This window comes from Bos javanicus, chromosome 7 (assembly GCF_032452875.1).
Source record: "Bos javanicus breed banteng chromosome 7, ARS-OSU_banteng_1.0, whole genome shotgun sequence".
Lineage (NCBI taxonomy): Eukaryota > Metazoa > Chordata > Mammalia > Artiodactyla > Bovidae > Bos > Bos javanicus.
In genome coordinates, this window is record NC_083874.1 from 31,504,478 (window position 1) to 31,526,256 (window position 21,779).

Genomic DNA, 21,779 nt, shown 5'->3' on the forward strand with positions numbered 1-21,779 from the left:
CTTTATATCTCTGGAAAATTTAAAGAAAAGTTTCTGTTGTAGGAATTTTAGGTCTTAGAAAATTTTAAAATAGCTAGTTAATATTATGTAGTCAAGTTTTACAAAATCTGAAGGGATGGAGTTTAGCAGTTTAGCACTTTGTCTAAGAGCTTTGGCTGTGGAATCAGACTGATATCAAATTCTAATTCTGTCTTAGTAGCTATATGCCCTTGGGCAAATTATATCAGCTCTCTGTGACAAGATTTCTTTATTTATAAAAATGGGAATGATAATCACCCTCACAAGATTGTTGTTTAAATGAAAACACAATCTAGAGTTGAATATTTACCTCTCAATAATTTAATCTGCTATTAGTTCCCATTATCCAAATTGATCTTGACAGTGACTTTGGAAGATAGGCTTGGTACATATGAAGAGTGCATGTCTAATGAATAAGAAATATGCCTGAGATCAAAGAGGTAATAAGAGGGCAATCCAAGTATCTTGACATAAAATTGATGGTGACAGTTTTACAACAACTGTATATGAATGTATAAATTACATTAATAATTTATGACTGCTATTCTTTCCCATTCACCTAATTGTTTATTGATTTTTTTAGCAATTAATGAATGAGCTAAGGTATTTTATAAACTATAAATCAACACATATATGATTTATTTTAATTATTACCAATTAGCCCAAGATAGGCTCAAAGATTATGCAAGAAAATCTATAATAATTTAATTTAAGTTTAGAAAGTATTAAAGTTTCCAAAAACATTATTGGGCAGACATAGAAATTAAAACTTTTTAAATTTTTAAAATATGTTCAGTTCAGTTCAGTCGCTCAGTCGTGTCTGACTCTTTGCGACCCCATGAATCGCAGCACGCCAGGCCTCCCTGTCCATCACCAACTCCCGGAGTTCACTCAGACTCACATCCATCGAGTCAGTGGTGCCATCCAGCCATCTCATCCTCTGTCGTCCCCTTCTCCTCCTGCCCCCAATCCCTCCCAGCATCAGAGTCTTTTCCAGTGAGTCAACTCTTCGCATGAGGTGGCCAAAGTACTGGAGTTTCAGCTTTAGCATTATTCCTTCTAAAGAAACCCCAGGGTTGATCTCCTTCAGAATGGACTGGTTGGATCTCCTTGCAGTCCAAGGGACTCTCAAGAGTCTTCTCTTCTCCAACACCACAGTTCAAAAGCATCAATTCTTTGGCGCTCAGCCTTCTTCACAGTCCAACTCTCACATCCATACATGACCACAGGAAAAACCATAGCCTTGACTAGACGGACCTTTGTTGGCAAAGTGTTTGGTGCAAAAATAATTGTGATTTTTATGTTGTTGAAATTTGCCATTTTATGTTGAAATACATTCTAAATAAATGTGGTTATGTTATACATCACTTTAATGTGCATTTCTTACTTTATGTTTTTTTACTAATGACTTATTACTTGCTGTTTGTTTTAGACTATGGTAATGATGTTAGACAAAAAGCAAATTTGAACAATTTTCTTACTTAAGTTCAAAGTGGATCATAAAGCAGCAGAGACAACTTGTACATCAAGAAAGCACTTGGCCCGGGAAATACTAATGAATGTACAGTGCAGTGATGGTTCAAGAAGTTCTGCAAAGGAAACAAAGGGTTTGAAGATGAGGAGCATAGAGGCTGGCCCTCGGAAGGTGACAATAATTGAGAGCCATTATCGAAGCTGATTCTCTTAAACTACACGAGATGTTGCTGAAGAACTCAATGTCGACCTTTAAGGTCATTTGGCATTTGAAGTAAATTGGAAATGTGAAAAAGCTGGTAAGTGGGTGCCTCATGACCTGACCACAAATCAAAAAAATTGTTATTTTGAAGTGTCATCTTCTCTTACTCTACGCAACAACAATGAACGATTTCCTAGATTGGATTGTGACATGAGATGAAAAGTGGATTATATACAACAACCAGTGATGACCAGCTCAGCTCAGTGGTTGGAATGAGAAGTTCCAAAGCACTTCCCAAAGCCAAGCTTGCCCCCAAAGAAGGTCATGGTAACTGTTTGGTGGTCTGCTGCTGGTCTGATCCACTACAGCTTTCTGAATGCTGGCAAAACCATTATATCTGAGAAGTATGCTCAGCAGAAGGATGAGATGCACTGAAAACTTCAACACATTGGTAAACAGAAAGGGAACAGTTCTTCATGTCAACACCCACCCGCACATTGCACAATCAGCTCTTCAAAAGTTTAATGAATTTGGCTTCAAAGTTTTGCCTCATCCACCAGATTCTCAGGACTGTCCTCTCACCAACTGACTACCACTTCTTCAAGCATCTCAACAACTTTTTGCAGGGAAAATGCTTCCATGACCAGTAAGGGGCAGAAAATGCTTTTCAGGAGTTTGTCAAATCATGTATTTTGTTGTTGTTCAGTCACTAAGTTGTGTCCAACTCTTTGCAATCCCGTGGCCTGCAGCACACCAGACTTCCCTGTCCTTCACTATCTCCTGGAGTTTGCTCAAACTCAGGTCTGTTGAGTCAGTGATGCCATCCAACCATCTCATCCTCTGTCACATCCTTTTCCTCCTGCCCCCAATCTTTCCCAGTATCAGGGTCTTTTCCAGTGAGTCGTCTGTTGCATCAGGTGGACGAAGTATGGGAGCTTCAACCTCAGCATCAGTACTTCCAATGAATATTCCAATCCTTTAGGATTGACTGGTTTGATCTCCCTGCTCTCTGAGAGATTCCCAAGAGGCTTCTCCAGCACCACAATTAAAAAGCATCAATTCTTCAGCATTCAGCCCTCTTTATGGCCCAACTCTCACATCTGTACATGACTACTGGAAAAACCATAACTTTAAGTATACTAACCTTCGTTGGCAAAATGACTCTCTGCTTTTTTTTGTTTCTTGTTAAAACATTTTATTTATTTTTAATTGGAGGATAATTGCTTTACAAGATTGTGTTGGGTTTTGCCATACATCAACATGAATCAGCCATAGGTATACATATATACCCTCTCTCTTGAACCTCCCTCCCACCTCCCACCCTAGGTTGTCACAGAGCACCAAGTTTGAGCTCCTTGCATCATGCAGCAAATTCCCATTGGCTATCTATTTTATATGTAATGTGTATGTTTCTACTTTTGAATACGCTGTCTAGGTTTGTCATAGCTTTCTTTCCAAGGAGCAAGCATCTTTTAATTTCATGGCTGCAGTCACTGTCCACAGTGATTTTGGAGCCCAAGAAAATAAAAATTTGTCACTGCTTCCACTTCCCGATCTGTAGTATTTGCCACAAAGTGATGGGACTGGATGGCATGGTTTTAGTTTTTTTAATGTTGAGTTTCAAGCCAGCTTTTTCACTCTCCTATTTCTGCACTACTTAACTCTAACACAATTTTCCCCTCAGAAATTGGGGTCATCTTAGAAATGGGTTAGTCATATTCCTCAGTTTGTATACATTTTCATCATTAGTCAGGACAAAATTTCTTTCTTATTTGAGTTATGTATTTCCTTTCAGTTCAGTCGCTCAGTCGTGTTCAACTCTTTGCGACCCCATGAACGGCAGCACACCAGTCCTGCCTGTCCATCACCAACTCCCGGAGTCTACCCAAACCCATGTCCATCGAGTCGGTGATGCCATCCAACCATCTCAACCTCTGTCATCCCCTTCTCCTCCTGCCCTCAATCTTTTCCAGCATCAGGATCTTTTCAAATGAGTCAGCTCTTCGCATCAGGTGGCCAAAGTATTGGAGTTTCAGCTTCCACTCCTATTTCCACCCTCTACCCTGGTAGGTAAGTACTCTACTGTATTTAATATGTATCTTTTTAAAAGGAGTAGGTGTGTTTCCATACAAACTATGTATTACCTTATAAATTAAAACATTTTAATTCTCTTTTAAAATCTTCACTGTCCACCATACAGGTCAAACAGAAGATAAAAAACATAAATAATAGCATGATGTAATTAAAAAAAATAGAAAAGGTTGAGTTTTGAGTATCTATTACCTTTGTTGCTAATACAGTTTATTTCATAATAAATTTACATAAATTTTAATAATGGTTATGTTTTGAAACATTATATTCTTGGTTTTTTTTTCTCCTTTTTTGGTGTATGTTTACTCTTTGAGGAATATCATCTGCCCCCAATGTTTCACCTTTCTTTTGAAACATTTCCCGAGTAATGTTCTACACAATATTTCACAGCATTAGGTCTAGCTAGAAAAATGGTCTATATTCAAATACATTTAGAATTTTCTATATGATTTATGATGTAAAATAACATTGATAATGTAAACTAAATCCTGTAATTCTGAAATAATGAGCCTCTCAACCATGTTGAAACTAATCTTTTCCAATCTCATTGAAGTGTAGATCACCGTGCGTTTACCAAAGCTACTAGAACTGTATATATGAGTTTCAGAAATATTAGCATAAAAGTTGATAAGTTTCCAATATATGTATCCAGTCTTTCCTTTTATCTGAAATCCAAGACTGAATTTTCAACTGTCTCTTACATACCCAGAAGTTTACATAGTCTGATATTAGCAATGAGGTGAAGCCAAAGACTACCAACATACACTTACAGTTAAATGAGTTAAATGTATTACTGGTTACAGCAAGGGAAAATGCAAAACATAGTGAAAGAGGATGTCTCACAAAGAGTGTGTTAGATCTTGTAAGATTTTAATATAATTTGAGTAATTTTGAAGAGGACCGAAGGAAGTAGAGGCTAGCTCTAGACTGGGTGCTGCCAGAAAAAAAGAACAAATCTATGACTGAGTATCTCAATAAAATTTTTGTGTCAGGGGGCTGGACAGAGTGAGAATAAAGCTATAATTGGTAAAGGAGTAACAGTCACTTATTTTAGCTGAGGGAGGGAAATATTTGGTATTTTGTGGATTTCCAAATAATCATCTTTTTGTGTTATTTAGTCATGGTTACAGAGTTATTTGTGTTTGATGTTCATCTTTGCTGAGGTTGTTTATGTCCAAGAGCAGAACACCATGGTTTAACTGTTAGCATCATAAGGACTTGTAGTAACACCGAGGCCTACCTGTGTGTTTCAGAACAGGTCTCCAATATCAGGAGCTATTTTGTCTTTCCTTAAATCCTTTACAATACTTGTTCTTTGTTTTGTATTATTTACTAGCATAACCTTAGTCATCCAAACAAGAAACATATGGTTAATGTTCATCTCTCATATTCCTGACACTTTGGAAGTGAAAGTGAAGGTGTTAGTCACTCAGTCATGTCTGACTCTTTGTGACCTCATGGACTGTGTAGCCCACCAGGCTCCTCTGTCCATGGAATTCTCCAGGCAAGAATACTGGAGTGGGTTGCTAATCTCCTGACATTTTAGAGGATTATTAATCACCAATTTCAACCATAAGTACCCATGAAATATTTTTCAAAATCATTCCTGTACCTCTTATTTCAATACCTGGATTCAGGCCCTCATTATTTCTTACCTGAAGAGTTGCAGTTGCCAATAAACAGATCTTTCTGATTCTGTTTTATAGCCAATCATGTTATCCTTTCCCTATTGTCGAAGATTTCTTCCCAAAACATAAGTAAAATCATGTCCTTCCTCCATTTTACAAACTTAATGGTTCACTTTATCTACACATTTTGTTATGCATTGTATAAGTACCTACCCTGCTATTTATTTAATGTCCTTGACAATTTGATATATCTTTACAGTCTCACTTCACACACAGTCCTGTCACCATATATGGTTTTTGCCCTAAAATTCATTCAATAAATATTTGTTGAAATTATTTATGATGTGTTTTCTTTGGGCCATGTTATTCGTCTAAATAAGTTTTAAAATTATATGGCAATTAGTGTGCTTGTTTAATATCTATCTCCATACTAAACTTCAGTTCAGAGTCAGCAGGCGCCATATTTTGTTTTTTCACTATTTCATTCTCCACCATCAAGCAGAATATTCAGACTGCTAACATAGACTACTTAGTTATATAACAGGTGCAGGATTAAACTGAGGTTAAGTTCAAAATATTTTGAATTGGAAATACTCAAAGTCAGACTTTCTTAATATCCAACTATGATTAATAGTTGAAGGCGAATAAAAAGATTGAGCAATGAATTAAATGAATCCTTGTAAAAGTACACAATGTAGCTAATATAAAATGACAATAGTTAGACCACCCTTCTGAATCAATGTTAACATAGATCTGAAAATAAGAATTCTAAATTGTTGTGCTGAGACTTTTTCAACGTTGAGAAGCTAAAATTTGATGACTTATTATATCCTGCCAAGATAATATTTAAGTAGATTTAAGGCCTATGAAATAGGAGTCAGAATGATATGTCTAGTACTAATACTAAAACTTAGTAGCTCTGTGCCTGAGAACTCTGCGTTCACTTTCCTGAATCCCAGAATCCTCACCTGTAAAACTAGGGTAGTGCTCTAATAATGCTCCACATAGATTATCTTAATTCTGTAAGATAAAAGATACAGCAAATTCTCCCCCACCTCAAACGCCTTAGAAGTCCATCTCACATTTCTTGCAAGAAGCAGTGGCAGTTTTTTACTTCCCATCATTATGTTCTCCTTAATCTAAAAGATCCATTGATCAATGATAATGTAGTGTGCCCTACTTTATATTTCTGCTTCTCCTGTCTAAAAGACCAAATCTGGTCCCATGAAACATCACGGTAGATCCTTGAGGTGTTCAGCATATATTGAGTTAGTTCTTAAGCCATCAACCACTTTTTACTCAATATTGCCTTTCTCTGTACCTTGTCTCTAATTGGTCTCGCCTTTTTAATCCTTTAAAGTTTTGATTGCTGAACTTTCCAGTTTGTCTACATCTTTCAGTGTACAATATCCTATATTGATAATTCCATAATAACTGACAGAGACTGAGAGTTTGTTCTGTAACTTCTTTTCCTCATCTGATATTGTAAAAGAATCACTGATGTTTTAAGCTTAGAAAACTAAAAATATATTCAGTCACCTAAGTATAGATTCTGTTAAGCTTCCTTTACAGATAGGCTAGCCACCTTATCAATTTGTGACCAAAGGGTCATAAATGAAAAGTGGTTTGTATGGCTTATGTTGAAGTGAATGTACCTATTTCTCTGTCTCCTTTACTGGAATGTTGACATAATGTTGACATAATGGCAGGAACTCCAGCAATATTTAAAAACATATAAATGAAGGCTACATAAAATAATGATGAAGTCAAAATTTGGAGGAGTTTGGGTCCTTGATTACTTCATTGAACTGACATGGCCCAAGATAGGGCTATTCCTTGAGTGAAAAGAATTATAAGACAAAATTTGTGTGTTTGAGCCACTTAAATTTGGATTTTTTTTTTTAACATGAGGGTGAACTTAATTTTCTCTGATATAATAATAATGGTAACCACATTTTTAAGAAATTTCATTTGATTTAGCTACCCATTTGTCACTTTTCTTCCCATACATTACCTATCAATATCTATCCAAAAGAACTCAATGCAGTGTGGTGGGATATTATAAAACATGAAAATTACATAGTATTAATATAAGTATCTACCTCCTTTTTCAATCTCCTGTAGTAGTTTCATCTGAACCCTGAAAACTTCTTCTCTTCCCAGTCAAAAGTACAAGAACTACTCAAGAGTAGAGCATAAAGGCTAGAGAAAGTATTAAAATAACAAACAAATGAAAAGAATTTTTGTAAAAAAAATAACAGCCACCGGCCAAAGCAGAATTTAGAAATCTTAGGATATACACATCTAATGTTAGTTTTCTTACTTACATAAGCTAAATAAAGTGCATGGGCAGAGGAGAGAAAGAGTTGAAAGAAACATGGGGGTAAAAGAGAATGTGCTGGAGAAATTAAGAGCCCCTGCCAGAGTTACAAAAAACTATTTCTTGATTGGGCTTCCCTGGTGGCTCAGAGGTTAAAGTGTCTGCCTGGAATGCGGGAGACCTGAGTTCGATCCCTGGGTCGATCAAAAGCCAGCTTTAGCTTATGGAATATTAGGTTTCAATTAAAACTTGATTGTGCCAGTCTCACACCTCTAACCAATATATCGTTTAAAGGCAACCCTCTCTCTGATGGCTCAGGACAATTGAAAGCCTCTGCAAATGTATAGTGGGAGACCCGGACCCTGAAGTTTGAAATGTAACATGAAAGTAAACCTTGCCTCTGTTCAAGGTAAGACAAATGAAAACAGTTTGAAATTGCACACAAAGTGGAACTGTTTTGAAGTTTACAAATATACAATTTGTTGTAGGATAAATTTATAAAGTCAGTAAGGCAAATGGAAAAGAAATGGAAGAAAATAAGATGGAAGCAGAACCTTGGTTATATTCTAAATGGATGCCACATTTTTTAGGGATAAGCCATGAGTTAAAATCTAAGATTATAGTGTTAATATACAGGGAGAAATACAGTAATTTTGATGTTTTAAAAGTTCATAACATAAAATATGTCTTGTTGCTTAGAAATATCTGTTGTTCAGTCACTAAATCATGTTCAGCTCTTTGTGACCCTGAGGACTGTGGTACTCCAGGTTCCTCTGTCCTCCACTATCTCCCAGAGTTTGCTCAAACTCATGTCCATTGAGCCAGTGATGCCAACCAACTATACAAACTAATACTAATACAAAGATAACAGAGAACCAACCTTAGCTTGCTCCTCCTCCCTGAAGCCATCATGTCAATGAAGATATTCTCAAAATTTTTATAGTGAACATATCATTTTTTCCTGTTGTTTACATATTTATCTGTCCTTAAAAGAATGTTTATATTTTGTGTTCTACAACTGAAGGGCATTGAAAGTTTCAATTCATCAAAGTATTTTTTCAAAATATTAAAGATTAAGTTAAAAAAAGTGGGGAGAGGAATGTTCATCTTCCAGCCTTGAGAGACTAACACGATCTGATATTACTTTCAGATGTAAAAAACTAGAAAACTGTGTGAAATATATTAAATTATATATATAATTCATATATAATTTTGGTACATTGAACAATAGGAGCACAGGAATGTAATCACTGAAAAAAAGTAAACAAATGAATTTACACCTAATTTAAGATGTTCTTTTATGCTCTCAGAGTTAGCATTAATTATACCTCTTCTGAACTGAAAGATCAAGACATATTTTATGTTGTGAATATTTTGAGTTTTAAAATTATTTTATTGTGTTTTTTATAGTAGTAAAATCACATCTAAATATCATAGTATCATTTAATCTGTCCTCTAACTCTTATATTTCTTATAATTTGGTACTTAGATCTGGAAGATAAATAGAATTTTTATTTTTCTTAAAATAAAGATACTTCATTTGTAATAATGTGTACCTCCATAAGAAGGCAAGGATATTTGACTCCTGTGACATAATGTAGCTATTATAATCATTGATTAGTTCAGTTAATTTCGTAATGGCTCCAAAATGGCGTTATTTTAATTTCATGGTTAGTTTATTTAGGAGTTTTCTTACTTCTATAAAAATAAACTTCCTTTTGAATTATTTGATCATATTAGGGCACAGTCATATAGGAAAGACAAAGTAAATACTTGCTAGACTTTTTCAATTTTAACAATGAATTGATTTCCCAGCATGCTCAAAAAATTGACTAAAGAATTTTCTGGGATTTTGTTCGTTTGGTTTTTTAAATGCTTGTTTTAGAAAACAAGTACCAGTTTTGGGGGAAAAGATTTACCTCATTGGGGTCATTTTCTTTAAAATATTTATTTATTTATTTGATTTTGACTGAACCGGGTTTTCCTTGCTACACGCAGGCTTTCTCTAGTTGGCAGCGGGGGCCTGTAGTGTGCGGGCTTTTCATTGTTGTGGCTTCTCTTGTTATGGGGCACAGGCTCTAGGGTGGGCGGGCTTCAGTAGTTTCAGAGTGTGGGCTTGGTCGTTGTGGGGCATGGGCTTCGTTGCCGGTGGCATGTGGGATCTTCCTGGATCTGATGTCCCCTGCATTGCAAGGAGGATTCTTAACCACTGGACCACCAGGGAAGCCTTCAGTTCAGTTCATTCCTTCACTGGCGTCTTAATCATAAGACCGATTGATGACCAGATGGTCAGGAAATAAGTTGAGGTAGATCCCATTGTTTGCTATTGCTATCAGAAGTTATGTAAAGGCTACTCAATTACTTCCTCTCTTTTCATAGACTCACTTCAGACAAATTGAAATGTTACTGCTCCTTAATAGTTTTCTTTTTTCCTAGGAGAAAAACAAAGTGACAGGAATAAGAATCCTAGGGGGAAAAGTAGGATAGGTAGGCAGAGGGATATGGATTATCTTAAGCTGGGGATTCACAAACCAATCAGGTTGTTGGGGGAGTCTGTAGTTACATGGCTCTTTGATCAAGCTGTTGATTTCCCAGAGTGGACCAGTGTAGAAAGACCTAGAGAGGGAGAAAATATTGTGTTTTAGACCACAGAAAAGGAACAAGAGAGGAAACTAAGCTCTGTTATGACGTTTTAGAAGTGATGACTGGGCAAAATACGGGCGGTAAAGAAAAGAATATTAGAGGCCACACAGGCCCTAGGATCAAGAGAAGGGCAAGATCAAAGGCAAAGTCCAAAAATCTAAGATAATTGCTTTTAAAAAGTTGGAGAATCCAAGGGTTACTCTCACTGAGTCAGTTGCACAAGACTTACAAATATGTGGGAGGAAAAAAATCCTTAAAATGCTGAAGTGCTCAGCCCTCAATTTATTCTGAAACGTGTGTCGTTGCTCAGTCGTGTCTGACTCTTTGTGACCCCATGGACTGTAGCCTACTAGGGTCCTCCGTCCATGGGATTTTCCAGGCAACAATACTGGAGTGGGTTGCCATTTCCTTCTCCAGGGGATCTTCCCGACCCAGGCATTGAACCCAGGTCTCCTGCATTGCAGGCAGACGCTTTACTCTCTAAGCCACCAGGGAAGCCACCAAATTTATTCTGGGGTGGCCTAATTTATTTCAGATTTTGGGAGATGGTTGATTATGTTTGATTATATGCTGATTGAAATGCTGTGTATATCTTTATCAGAATAGAGCTCAGTTTTAAATGGAGTTGCTCCAATTTTTACTATTTGGATGATAAAAAGACTTAATTCTAATAGTCCTTAAACAATCATGAATAATAACCTCTTGTCAGAAATCCTAGATGAAAGGATAACAATTGCTTGACAACATCATCAGCCTGCCATGTTACAAATCCTTTATTTTCAATGTTAAGCTTCAACAGCACTGCTGCTTCTGCTGCTAAGTCGCTTCAGTCGTGTCCAACTCTGTGAGACCCCATAGACGGCAGCCCATCAGGCTCCCCCATCCCTGGGATTCTCCAGGCAAGAACACTGGAGTGGGTTGCCATTTCCTTCTCCAATGCATGAAAGTGAAAAGTGAAAGTGAAGTCCCTCAGTCGTGTCCTACTCTTCACGACCCCATGGACTGCAGCCTACCAGGCTCCTCTGCCCATGGGATTTTCCAGGCAAGAGTACTGGAGTGGGTTGCCATTGCCTTCTCCGTCAACAGCACTAATGCAGTGCTAAAAATGAAGGAAGCCACTAGAATTCTTAAAGTTGCCTTTGTGTTGTTATATCTTTTGTAACCAAAAGAGGATTGTGTCTTATTTAGCATATGTCCTTAACACACAAGAAATACTAATAATTAAATAAATTCCCCGACCTCAGTTGCAAATTCAATAGAGGCAAAAAGAGCAATAGTATAAATGATGTTCTTCCAGTGGAGACAGATCAAGTTTGAACAGGCAGAAAAAAGCTAGATGATTAAAAGTCATGGAAAGGTTTGAAAAGAAATGTATTTTATGTGAGAATGCTAAATGTGTCTACTGCTAATAGTATGTCAAATCCAAATAGTGACAGAAGTGGTTTAAAAAAATGTCAGCTTTGATTAGAATTTTGACAATTTTCTAGCATTAAATGATTTTATGTCCATCCAGCATAGAATGCTGTATTCTAAACAGATATGGGAAGAATGGACTCATGAACTTGGCAGAATTATGCCTTATTCATCTATAGTAATATTTTTGTGCCAAAAAAGAAGCCCAAAGCTATAGTTTTATTGACTTTACCTTGTAATTAGGAATTTTTGCAAGACGGCTTCCATAGCAAATTAAAGAAATGCATTTCCCTTTGGAATAAATGTGACTTTATTTTTCAGTTTTCAAGAAGGGAAAGAACTTTAAATTTTAGCTTTTATTATTTAACACAAGAAAATCTCATAATATTAGTATTTTAAAATGTAGGAATCAATTTCAGTGTTATATGATTGTATATTCTTAAAAATGATCTCTACATGGATCCACTGATCAGAGAAATTTTATATCCTAAATGTATTATAATATGATACAAAAAATAAAAATGCATTTATGAAATGGTTCTTAATTTTTTATTTAAGCAATAGTTTCCTATGGTCAGGCGTATTTAGTGTATTTACTAGAGTTTAAGTCCATTCTTCATTGGCTTAACATTGAGGTTTTCAGGAGAGGACCCCTCTGATGCCAGAGCCAAAAAATTAGGTCATCATTGCTTGTAAAATAAGGGAGCCATGTGAATTCCTAAGGTAATGCAAACAAAGGTATTGAAATAACATTAAGTTTTGTTAGTTCAACTCTGCAGCTATTCTAAGAAAGTGAAGACTATGCTTCCAGTTTTGTTGACTCCATAAGTATATCAAGGTACATATTGGTAATAGGCTCATGATTATAGTTATGGTTCTTAAAAGTATTACTAAAACAGTAATATTGACATAATATATCAGAACTACTCTTTTCTAGCTATTTGCAATTTTTACTATTTTGAATACTACATTTTGTTTTTCAAATGAGAACATCTTACAATGTATTAATCTTTGTAAACCTCTCTTGACTGTAAACCTCTCTTGATTTCCTTGTTTCCTTCCTGGTAATTTGCATTCTTTGACTGTAATGTTTGGGCTAGCAGTAGACAGGCAGGGAATGATCAAATTTTAGTTCAATATATAAAAGCTACTTAGTAATCTACACTCATTCCCTGATTCTAAAACCGAAATTATCATTATACAAGTTCACATTTGTATTCAACCTCATGTTACAAAAGCAATCTAATATTTCCTTTATTCCAAGCCCTCTCGACTTCCATTATGTCCTCAACTTTCATTACTTGCTGTCCTGAATAGTTATGGGCTCCATGATCATCCCAGAAACCTGAGACTGTCATGAATTTTTCGATTTATCTTACTTTTTGCATCAGTTGGTCCTTGTCCCTAAACATGTCTCATTTCTTTCCATGCTTCTCCATTCCTACTGCCAATTTCTAGCTTAGGTGTTAATCGTGCATCACCTGTCCTTGAAACAGTTTCTTAACTGGTCTTTCTGTTTCTAGAATGATGCCATCCAATCCAAGTTCTATCCTGAATCCAGAGTAGTCTAACCAGGATACGTTATCATGTCAATGTCACTTCCTTCTGTATGATTTTTCAATAATTCCCCACTATTTACAGGATACATTTGAAACCCTTTCCACATAGCAAATATTATCTTGCCTTTCTCAGCAGCTTTAACTTTTAGAACTCCTACCTTTGCTCTTGTAATGTACCACATATGTTCAACTGTTTGAAATCCCTGAAACATCAAACTTACAAATGTCTGAATCTTGTTCAACTGTCCCTACTGCTTAGAAATCCCTTCCTAATCTGTCTGCCTACTAAATATCTACTCTTTCTGCATGTTTTTGGAAAGATACCTACAACTCCTTTCCTTCATTCAGAACTTTATCAACTCAGTTGGTCTTGAGACCACCAAGACCATTCCTACCACACCTTTGATTTTTGTATATTCTAGTCCCCAAAGGAAGCCCTGGGACTCTGTCCCATATGGCTTATGCTTAACCTTATCTGATTCTACTTTTTACCCATATTCCCAATTTCATTTCCTAGATTCTTATAGATCACCCTATGGAACTTGTGATTTGTCCTTATGAAAACATCCTACATCTTCAGCCTCTTAATTAAGCACTTCCTTTACCTTCGTGCTCTAACCAAGATTTGGTTATAGCCTTATTACATTTTTTTTTTAAATTTATGTCTCTCAGGTAGTGGTTATTTTTTCTTCTCCTATGGCCCTTGTGATTCTGAATCTGAAATAGAAATAAATGGCCATTTTTATTCTCTCTGTTGTATTCAGAATATTGCTTTTCCTTCTTTCCAAAAGGCCTTCAACACTGAAGCTTCTGCATTCAGAATGTGTCACTCATTATTTTTTCTGTTAGCTACACACAGACCAGTCTCTCTCATTTCTTGAATACTTAAGTACTGGTTCACTGTCATACCCCGTTACAAGAAATACAAAAAACATTTTATCATTTCAGTATCCATATAGATTCAAGTAGATAGACTTTCCATTTCCTTGTCCTGGTTTCTCAACTCTTTGACTTTCCTTTACTAACCATATTTTTCATCTTTAAACAGGCAGCTTTCATGTTCTTACTCTAAACCACCTGTAACAAATAACTGTACTTCCTCCATGCTTTCATGTTTAAGCATACTGCTTTCTTTTCCTTTCCAGAATTGTATTATAAAAAGTTTTCAAACATACAGAAAAATTAAAAGAATTTTTACAGTAAATATCTGTATATCCACATTTAGATTCTATCATTAACATTTTATTGTATTGGCTTTACAATATAGCTATCTGTCTATCCACCCACCCCTTTCTGCATCATTAATTCATCTTATTTTAGTGCATTTCAAAATAAATTGCAGGCGTGAGTAAAACTCCTTTAATACCTTAGAATAAATATCAGTAACTGTAATTTAATATTTATTTATGATAATAGTAATTCACACACACACATAATTATGAATATTTGCATTCTGCTTCTGCTTTAAAACAGAACCGTGATCTTCTTGAGCGTATGCACTTATATTTGTATTCTTAAGGGCTAACACAAGAGAATTTCAGTCAGTTCAGTTCAGTAGCTCAGGCATATTCGACTCTTTGCGACCCCATGGACTGCAGCATGCCAGGCTTCCCTGTCTATCACCAACTCCTGGAGCTTACTCAAACTCATGTCCATTGAGTTGGTGATGCCATACAACCATCTCATCCTCTGTTGTCCCCTTCTCCTCCCACCTTCAATCTTTCCGAGCATCAGGGTCTTTTCAAATGAGTCAGTTCTTCACATCAAGTGGCCAAAGTATTGGAGTTTCAGCTTCAGCATCAGTCCTTCCAATGAATATTCAGGATTGATTTCCTTTAGGATGGACTGATTGGATCTCCTTGCAGTCTAAAGGACTCTTAAGGGTCTTCTCCAATAAGAAACTCAATTCAAAAGCTCAATTCTTCGGCGCTCAACTTTCTTTATAGTCCAACTTTCACATCTATACATGACTACTGGAAAAACCATAGTTTTGACTAGACGGACCTTTGTTGGCAAAGTAATGTTTCTGCTTTTTAAAAACTTTTCTTCCCAGGAGCAAGTGTCTTTTAATTTCATGGCTGTAGTCACCATCTGCAGTGATTTTGGACCACCCCCCCCCTCCAAAATAAAGTCTCTCACTGTTTCCATTGTTTCTCTATCTATTTGCCATGAAATGATGGGACCAGATGCCATGATCTTAGTTTTCTGAATGTTGAGTTTTAAGCCAACTTTTCACTCTCCTCTTCCACTTTCATCAAGAGGCTCTTAAGTTCTTCACTTTCTGCCGTAAGAATGATGTCATCTGCATATCTGAAGTTATTGATATTTCTCCTGGCAATCTTGACTCCAGCTTGTGCTTCACCAGCCAAGAGTTTCTCATGATGTACTCTGCATATGAGTTAAACAAGCAGGGTGACAATATACCGCCTTGACATACTCCTTTCCCGATTTGGAACCAGTCTGTTGTTCCATGTCCAGTTCTAACTGTGGCTTCCTGACCTGCATACAGATTTCTTAAGAGGCAGGTCAGGTGGTCTGGTATTCCCATCTCTTTCAGAATTTTCCACAGTTTATTGTGATTCACACAAAGTCTTTGGAAAGAGAATTTAGTAGGTAGTAAATAAATACTAGTTGAATGAATGAAGGTCTCACCTCACAGTAATACCAATATCAATACCAAGGTAAGATAATAGGATAAATCCTACCAGATCACTCAAATCCAGAATTAGATTATCTTGACAAATCAGGCAGAGAATATTGCCAGTGTATTAGGACACTTAAGGATGAGTTCATAGACAAATCAGGCTTTTTCTTGAACCACTTTTCTTACATTTCATTACACCCTGAAGAAGTGACAAAATTGAAATTTATTACATGTCAAAAGACATAATCCTTAATTGGTTTCTTCAAAAAGCCATGCTTGTTATTGTAGTAACATTTATTTTCTATTACAGCTAAGTAGAGGCTAATATTTGTATTATAAGTTTGGTATGCCCAGAATAATTATAGTTATAGCCTCTTGATGTAGAATTACTTCCAGACTGCATTTTCCCTTTGGGCTTTGTTAAGCAAAACTATATCATATATAACAGAAAGATACCATTAACGAATAAAATGTTCACATCAAATCTTGTTAGGTTACATGGATCAGGTATTTAATAAACGGAATGCAATCTAACTTGGCTTTTATACATCTTGTTGATTTTCCATGGTTCCCTATAGTGTAAGTTATATTGATGTTATCCTGTTAATGAGAAAATTTAGGCTGTGTAATGTACCATACTCTCAACAATGTAGTTGTATAATTTATTCCTCCTGCTAAGAGAATCAGTAAGTTTACTTACTGAACAGATGCAAAGAAAGAGAAATGTGTGAGATCTCTGACAGGATGACACCATCCACAATACTAAACAAGAAGCATGTGTCATAAATGCAAACCTTATATAATAGAATAACACCTTTCAAAACACAAGTGTGATTGTAAAACCATCTGCTTCATAATCAGCTTCTCAAGTACATCTGGTATTGCTATATTGCTCACTAAATTGTTCCTAAATGCATTTTAAAAACATAAAGTGAATGCAAATAGTCTATGGAATAAGAAACTAAATGTCCAAATGGCTTCCTTTAGTACCTTTCTAATTTCATCAGTGTATTTCTTAATTAAACTCTCTCAGTAAGCATGTAACTGTTACTAATAAAAACATATATTATTTAAATGAGTTTAAACACTCAGGTACGTAGTGGTTTCAATTTAGCTGTGTAAGTTGGGTATAATTTTATTTCTATGTAATTATTTCTTTTTATTAAAAATAAAGAAAATACATCATGAGTCCTTATTTTAATCATAACATCACATATAGTATGACTGTATTGTTAGAAGTAGCAAGACAAAATGGTAAATTAACGTAGAGCAGAAAATGGGTTCTGACTTTAAACATTTTTAAAACAACAGTTTAAAACTTAGTCTAAACTCACAAGCAACCTTAGATTTTATTATTGACATTAGATATTTTGTTACTGTATTTTTTAAGAGTAACGTTTGTGTTGGAACTGTTTCCTGGTTGATCAATATTTCATAGGCAAGTTCAGTTCAGTTCAGTCACTCAGTCATGTCCGACTCTTCGCAACCCCATGAACTGCAGCACGCCAGGCCTCCCAGTCTATCACCAACTGCCAGAGTCTACCCAAACCCATGTTCATTGAGTCGGTGATGCCATCCAACCATCTCATCCTGTCATCCCCTTCTCCTGCCCTCAATCTTTCCCAGCATAGGGTCTTCCCAAATGAGTCAGCTCTTTGCATCAGGTGGCCAAAGTATTGGATTTCAGCTTCAAATCAGTCCTTCCAATGAACATCCAGGACTGATCTCCTTTAGGATGGACTGGTTAGAACTGGACATGGAACAACAGACTGGTTCTAAATAGGAAAAGGAGTACGTCAAGGCTGTATATTGTCACTCTGCTTATTTGACTTATATGCAGAGTACATTATGAGAAACATTGGGCTGGAGGAAGCACAAGCTGGAATCAAGATTGCTGGGAGAAATATCAATAAACTCAGATATGCAGATGACACCACCCTTATGGCAGAAAGTGAAGAAGAACTAAAGAGCCTCTTGATGAAAGTGAAAGAGGAGAGTGAAAAAGTTGGCTTAAACTCAATATTCAGAAAACTAAGATCATGGCATCCGGTCCCATCACTTCATGGCAAATAGATGGGGAAAACAGTGCAAACAGTGGCTGACTTAATTTTTCTGGGCTCCAAAATCACTTTCGGTGGTGACTGCAGCCATGAAATTAAAAGACGCTTACTGCTTGGAAGGAAAGTTATGACCAAACTAGACAGCATATTAAAAAGCAGAGACATTACTTTGTCAACAAAGGTCTGTCTAGTCAAGGCTATGGTTTTTCCAGTGGTCATGTATGGATGTGAGAGTTAGACTATGAAGAAAGCTGAGTGCTGAAGAATTGATGCTTTTAAACTGTGGTGTTAGAGAAGAATCTTGAGAGTCCCTTGGATTGGAAGGACATCCAACCAGTCCATCCTAAAGGAGATCAGTCCTAGGTGTTCATTGGAAGGACTGATTTGAAGCTGAAATCCAATACTTTGGCCACCTGATGCAAAGAGCTGACTCATTTGAGAAGACCCTGATGCTGGGAAAGATTGAGGGCAGGAGGAGAAGGGGACGACAGAGGATGAGATGGTTGGATGGCATCACTGACTTGATGGACATGGGTTTGGGTAGACTCCAGCAGTTGGTGATGGACAGGGAGGCCTGGCATGCTGTGGTTCATTGGGTCGCAAAGAGTTGGACATGGCTGAGTGAATGAACTGAACTGAAATGGACTGATGTACCTGTTTTGCTTATTTCATAGAAACAACCACAGGAAGTCAAACAAAATAAAGAAACATAGGAGTACATTCAAAGAAAAAGAAAAAACCCTGATGAAATGAAGCTAAATAATTTATCTGATTGAGAGGTCAAACTAATGGTCATAAAGAAGCTCACCAAGTTGAGGAGAAGAATGAAGGAATACAGTGAGAATGTTAACAAAGAGAAAATATGAGAAAGAACTAATCAGAGATGAAGACCATAATGGAAATGAAAAATACATGAGGGGGAATAAGTAGTAGATTATGTTATACCAAAAAAATATATGTGATCTAGAAAACAGAATAATGGAAATCACCCAATCATAATAGCAAAAAAGAAAAAAGAATTTTAAAATATGAGGATGTTTACAAGAATTCTGGGACAACATGATGCACATCAACATTTGCATTATAGAAGAAGAGAGAGAAGAAGGGGGCAAAAAAATTATTTGAATAAATAATGGCAGAAAACTTACCTAACCTGGAGAAAGAAACAGATTTCCAGGTACAGGAATAGTAGAAAGTCTGAAACAAGATGAATCCAGAGAGATTCACACCAAGGTATATCATAATTAAAACACAAATATTAGAGTATTAGAGTGGAAATAAGAGTGCTAGGTGCCAAGAAATTCAGACAGCCTCTAGAAGCTGGGAAGATGGAATGTTCTGGAAGAGATTAAGATAGCAGAGTAGAAGGATGTGAAAGTTACCTCTCTCCATGAAAACATGGAAAATAAATCTTTATGTGGAACAATTCTCACTAAAAAGTAACTGGAGACTGACAGATAGACTCCTATACAACAAAGGCTGTAAAAAAAAGATTCATGTGGATTTGAGCAAGAAGGGAAGAGAAGCAATCAAGTTGGAACCTTTGCTCCTGGGAGAGGACTCAGAGCAAAAGGGAGATTACATGGGTGGGGATTTTTCCTGGGGAGTGAGTGGTTCAAGCCACATATTGAGTGCCTAAGCACTGGGGCCCAACACAGGGAATACAGGCTCCCTTTGTTGTTTGGAAGCTGGTGCAACTAACAAGAGGGCTGTGGGAAGCCTGAACTTGTTCATAAGAAGCACATACATGTTTTCTTGTTCCCAAAGCAGGGCAGAGAAGTTGGATTGAAAATTGCACCAGTGGTTGGATCTGTGATTGCCCTGGTGAATGCTGCAGCCTGAACCAAGCAAACAGTCCAGCCTGATGTTTCACGAAACAACTCCATACTGGGGCAAGGGTTTGGCTGTGCGACACAGACCCCAAACTGCATCTGAATAGAGTGGAAAAGCGAAAAGGGAGGTGAAAGTGTTAGCTGCTCAGTCATATGTCTGACTCTTTTCAACTCCATGGACTGTAGTCTACCAGGCTTCTCTGTTCATGGAATTCTCCAGACAAGAAACACTGGAATGAGTAGCCATTCCCTTCTCCAAGGGTTCTCCCTGACCCAGGAATTGAATCTGGGTCTCCTGCATTGCAGGCAGATTCTTTGCTGTCTGGGCCCAGCCATTACTGGCACTTATAGAAGCAACACATCAGAAGCTTTGACCCAAGTCAGATTTCTGCAGCCTGTTCCCGGACATGCACCAAGTAACCACACCAAGCCCTCTTGCTCCAGCACTGTTCCTCTTCTGGGTGAGGATACAGGTGCTAGGAGAGGAGAAAACACACCCCTGCTTGGCCATGGTCCTCTGGGCTTCTCTCATGCCACTTGGACCTACCCCTGCTCCTGGTAAGTTGGTGATAGCCACTGAGGAGCAGGTTTAGCCCCAGCTCGCAACTGGCTCCAGTGCTAGTCCTTCCATTTCTAGCCCCACTTCTCACCAAGGTGATAGCTGGCAGCATACCCAGAGGAAAGATGTGACTCGTGTTCACACCAATTCCAGCTCTCACATCAAAGTACTGGGCATATGTGGGCTATATAGGGATGCCTCACATAAGGAAACCCATTCAAAACCACCAGAGATAACTGCTTCACATAATTTCGTAGACAGAAAGGTTAAGCAGAATGATAAGACAAAGGAATTTATTTTAGTAGAAAGAGCAAGAGAAAACCCCTGAAAAGACAACTAATGAAATAGAAATAGGCATTTTACCAGATAATCAAATCCTTAATAATAAGAATGCTACCTGAATTAGGAAAAAATAGATGAAAATAGTGAAAAAATTTGACAAGAAACTAGAAAATAAAAAATAGCAGTCAAATCAGAAGAATACAATTATTGGAATTAAAACATGCACACGCACACACACACACACTCACACACACTAGGAGGAATTAATAGCAGACTAGGAAGAACATCTGGAAAATCCCATGGATGGAGGAGCCTGGTAGGCTGCAGTCCATGGGGTCGCTAAGAGTCGGACACGACTGAGCCACTTCACTTTCACTTTTCACTTTCATGCATTGAAGAAGGAAATGGCAACCCACTCCAGTGTTCTTGCCTGGAGAATCCCAGGGACGGGGGAGCCTGGTGGGCTACCGTCTATGGGGTCGCACAGAGTCGGACACGACTGACGTGACTTAGCAGCAGTAGGAAGAACATCTAAGTGATCTGGAATATAGGAAAATGGAAGTCACCAAATCAGAACAGCAAAAAGAAAAAAGAGTTAATAAAAAGTTTAAGGGATCTCTGAGATAGTATCAAGCACACCAACATTCTCATTATAAATGTCCCAGAAGAAGAGAAAGAGGAGAGGATTGAAAATACATTTGATAAAATTATGACCAAAATCTTCCCAAACCTGAAGAAGGAAACAGATAATCCGGTACAAAAGGAGAGGGTTCTAGACAAGATGAACACAAATGGACCTACACCAAGATATAATTAAAATGATAAAAGTTAAAGGTAAATGTAATTCTAAAGTCAGTAAGAAGAAACAATCATATACAAGGGATTCCCTATAAGGCTATTAGCTAATTTCTTTACAGAAACTTTGCCGGTTAGAAGGAGGCATAAATATGTTCAAACTACTGAAAGGGAAAAACCTGCAACATAGGTTACTCTCCCCAGGATTATATTTGAATTTTAGGAGAAATATGGAACTTCTTAGATAAGTAAAATCTAAA

General features: G+C 37.0%; 1 long non-coding RNA gene across 1 annotated transcript in view; it reads left to right on the forward strand.

Annotated features, from left to right (window-relative positions):
* Positions 1-792: 792 nt before the first annotated feature.
* Positions 793-21,779, forward strand: part of LOC133251022 (uncharacterized) — an 83,466-nt gene continuing 62,479 nt past the window's right edge. The window contains exons 1-2 of the long non-coding RNA XR_009737487.1: positions 793-3,763; positions 8,027-8,141. This is a non-coding gene — a long non-coding RNA (uncharacterized LOC133251022). The remainder of the gene's footprint in view (positions 3,764-8,026; positions 8,142-21,779) is intronic.